The following is a 4540-nucleotide window of genomic DNA, read 5'->3' on the forward strand; positions in this document are numbered from 1 at the left end:
TTTTCAAGATATTTGGGGGGTGGGGTCTGCCTTCTTTCATCATAGCTGAACATTACGTGGTCTGTGAAGATCTTTTCTTCTTCTTTGATCCTCAAATGTTGAAGTGGCAGGTCTTCCTCTGTATATGTTATGTGACGTTTCCTCTTTTGGGGAACAATTGTAACAATAATGCATTTTTGTATCTTCTTTCATTTCAAGTTGTACTTAAAGAATATCCAATCTCCCAACATTTGCTTGTAATCCTTTAAGGATTGGGTTACTGGCATAGCAAAACTGTTTAGAACTTCTTTTACGCCTCCTTAACAATTGCTGGCAGAATCAAAAGAAGGGTAACCAGGTCCATGATGAGTCTTAACCTTAGGCACATATCTCACAGGGGAAGAGCTCTTTCCAATGCCAGGCTGATGTCAAAAGTCCAGGCAATGTGGCGTGAATCCACACTGCAGCATCTCCCCTTGCCATTATTGTTCCTGTTTCCAGAGAGGCAATGCTGGCATGGAGAGAAACTGTAGCCTGGACTCCTCCCACATGGTTTCTCATGTTGGTTGGCAACCTTCAGTCCCGAAAGACTATGGTATAAGCCTACAGCACCCGATATTCCCAAGCAGTCTCCCATCCAAGTACTAACCAGGCCTGATCCTGCTTAGCTTCTGAGATCAGACAAGATCAGGCATGTGCAGGGTAACAGTTGCTGCTTATGTTGCACCAGCTAAATTTGAAGGAGCACATGCAAAAAAAGAGAGGTTTTCCCCAATTATCAGATTATAGAAGTCACAGTAAGCATTTTTCTTAAGATTAGTAAATTGGAAATCTTAGCCTTTACTTGGAATGCATGGGGATAATTTTTTGGTTTTATTGTTGTTAAGTTTGTAGCTTTGTAGTATAAAAAACAACTTGGGTAATTTTTACCCTGGCTTTTATACTGTCATGTAAATTACACCAGCTTAACCCATTTCTGCCTGGCCCACAGTTGTATGCATTCGGTCCCTCTTGCGTATATGCAACATTGGGCAGAAATGGCTTAAGTGAGTGGATGTCTTGGTAGTACTAGTAGAAGGTGACATCTTACCTACAGTTCCAGATCTTCCCAATCCCATACCTAGATTTCATGAGATATTGTTCCAGCATCCATTTGTGTCATACAACTATCTTAGGCTGAAATCCTATACACACTTACCTGGGAGTAGGTCCCGCTGAACTCATTGGGACTTACTTCTGAGTAGACATATATAGGATTGGACTGTCAGTCTCCCAACAGCTTCTCCTGTTATTGAACTCTTATGCTCTTTTCTTTCCCTTCCCTTTCTCCAATCCCATCCATAATGTAACCTGTGAAGAGAATACTGGAAATCTGTCACCGTAAAAAGTGGGGTGAGGGGAAATAACTAGGGTAAAAATAGGGAGCTTGCTTTGGAATTATGTTTGCAGTATTATTGCAATAATAAAAATATTTAGTTTATTCGTATTATGAATTATTTATTAATTCAAATTCATATTATTGATGTTCATAAAGTGGTACACAGGGCAAAGGAAATGTTAAAATGGTCCTTTGTCTCAGGCAACTCACAATCTAAAACAACCACAAGTCCCCAGCAAGTGCCACTGGAAAAGATGCTGTACTGGGGTGAAGTGGTTCTCCCACTTACGAAGTGCCTCTTTGCCCAGTTAGCAGTGCTGTTAGAGGAGGGGTCACAGGCAGAACTTCTAAGAAAACTTATAAGAAAATGTCAAGGCCAAAGAGAAACCTTTCACAAACCTATTTCAGTACTACCATGGTTCTCTAAATACTGTTAAGCAATCATAATATCTGCAAGACCGTATCTAAAAAATAATTCTTCTTTTCTCAATTCTGGGCATTTTTGACCTATTAACGTGTGAACATTGAGTTGCATCCAAAGAAAGATAGTCATGACTAACAGCTGTCGCAGGCCACTCCCCAAAGCCCCCTGCTGGAAGAGGTTCAGCCAGCCGCTGTCACCCATGCACAGTCTCCAGCTGTTAGCCCTGGCAGTTATGGCCTGCCAGACAGCAGAGTGCCTTTTGTGCAGCCTTTCTGGGACGAATGCTGATGGATTACAGCCCAGCATGGAGATCAGGCTGTAATCCGGATCCAGGCCAGACAAGACGACTATTCCCATGGGGTCCTTTGTGCACACATAGACACCGCGGGGAGGAGTTTACAATAAATAAAAGAGGTTTTTACTTACCTTTCCTGGGGTGTCTTGTTATCCCCCACCATAGCATGCAACATGGTGTGGCTGCATTGTGTAGGCTGATAGGAGATAAGTTTGAGCCCTCACTATATTAACTGTATTTGCCTTGGTAATTTCCCACATTCTCAGTTTTATCACTGTCGTTCAAAACTATAAGGGAAGGAAAGGCCAGTTCATATATCCGTTCCCATCACTTAAAAACTCCTAACTGAATGTCAGCCCAATCCTGAGCTGTCCAGAGCTGCGGGACCCGGCGGCTCCACGGAGGGCTGCCGCCGGATCCAGCGCCTCCTGCACAGCTGCGGGAGGCTCCTCAGGAGAAGGGGACATTCGTCCCCTTCCCCCCAGTAAGGGAAGTAGCCCCGCAATGGGACTACTCACTTTAGCGGCGACTATTTGGTTGCCACTAAAGTAAAGGCACTTGAGTAGGGCAAGCAGCCCTACCCAAGCGCCTTGGATCCAGCAGAGCTCGGCTCTGCAGATCTGCCTCTCCCCCGCACCCAACACACCTCCCCCTCCCCAGAACACCTCCCCCACGCCCCCCAACCATGCCCCCATTTCCCGCTCCGCAGTCCGGCGGTCCAGGAGACCGCTGAGCCCAGGCACCTGCCGCGCACTGGCTCAGCACCAGCCGGAGCTGAGCTAGCTCCAGTGGGAGCCCAGCGGTAAGCCCTGCAAACATGCCTTATGGCACATTTGCAACTGTGGTCCGCACCGCAGAGGCGTGGCGCGGACCACAGGATCAGGCTCTTATCTGTTAAATGCTAGATGATGGAGCCCAAAATAAAACAGGTACTCTTCTCTTGCAACAGCAATGCAAGAATAAAGTTAACATTGATTATATTAAGTTTTCCTATGATAATTTAAATATCTCAGAAAACAAATCAGATGTTCTCTGGATAAATAAAAATACAAGATATGCACACCTTCCAAGCCATCAAAGTCCTTGAGATGGAAAACTGAAGTCACATAGCAAGGAATAAAATGGCCTAGGCCAGTGGTTCCAAAACTGTGGGTCAGGACCCACTGGTGGGTCGCAACCTGATTTTTGGTGGGTCACCGAAAGGTGATGGAAAGATCAGATAACGAATTGCCTCAAACCTTGAGGCCACTGAAAAATCAGATAGTGTAGCTGCTAATTACTCTGCAAAGAGCTGAGCTCCTGCAGTTTGTGAGATAGCTGCTAATTGTCTTGCAAGTAGCTGAGCTCCTGCAGTTTACAAGTATGTGTAAATATAGAGAGATAAAGTTTGAGTTTTTTCTAGTCATTATTACATTATTACTTATAAATAAATATTATTTCTTTCTAGATCTTTCTAGAAATAGAGATCTAGATCGATTTCTTTCTAGATTTTGTTAAAGTCTAGTAAACCTTGGTTGGTCCCGCTAAAGTGTCATTTTAAAAAATTGTCTTGGTGCTAAAAGTTTGGGAACCACTGGCCCAGGTTTTGGTACAGTGATTGAACGTTATAAGCCTGATCTACAGAAGGAGTATCCCTTCCCCTGTGTCAAGAAAGCCCCTAGTCTGTGTGTCACCAAAGTGATACTCCCCCAATTAGTCGGATCCAAAGGGCATTTTGAATGGTCTGTAATTGTAGACACAGGAGTGCAAACAGTTCTCTGGATCAAAATATCCTACTGCCCTGACTGGTTTCTTCCCCAGCCATTTCATTCATAGGCACAGCTTAAGGGAACCTTTTGTGCAAGCAATGAATGGGATCTAAGAGGAATTCGTGTGGCTGCCTGTGCCTGCACACATGTATTGCTCTGTAAGTTTCTTCACAAAGCCCTGCTTTTTTCCTTCCCTGCCCCTTGAAGTAACTTGATCCCAGCTGCTGGAACTCTGAGCCTCCTGAAACCCAGCAAAGGAGGGAGAAAGAAAGAGAGAGACTCCTTCTTGCTGCTTTGGCGGTTTCCCTGTCAATTTCTCTGAGAAGAGGGGGGGCTTTTGTTGCATTTTCTCACAGATATGGTTGATGAGTAGCAGTTAGAAAGGGTGTAATGACTGGGAAAGAGAGAGAGAGAGAGAGAGGCAAATTCCAAAGGCCAGCCTGCACCTCTGTATGCTATTTCTTGCAGCATTTGGCTCAAGGCTTTGGTAAATTGTAGTCTTTGAGTATCTTAGTGCTGCTTTCATTAATCATTTGCTTTCCCTATGATGTGTAATTTGGAGATAGGGAGGGGTAGGCCTGGCCACATGATATTGTGAATCCTCCCTGTTCCAGCCGGCCTCAAGGGGTCTTTTCTGTTTCGTATTCCTCCTGCATCCACTCCTGTTGGATTCTCCGTCCCTCCATGCATGTCAGTGTGCGCATGCCATTCGCATC

Source organism: Tiliqua scincoides, chromosome 3 (assembly GCF_035046505.1).
Source record: "Tiliqua scincoides isolate rTilSci1 chromosome 3, rTilSci1.hap2, whole genome shotgun sequence".
Classification (NCBI taxonomy): Eukaryota; Metazoa; Chordata; class Lepidosauria; order Squamata; family Scincidae; genus Tiliqua; species Tiliqua scincoides.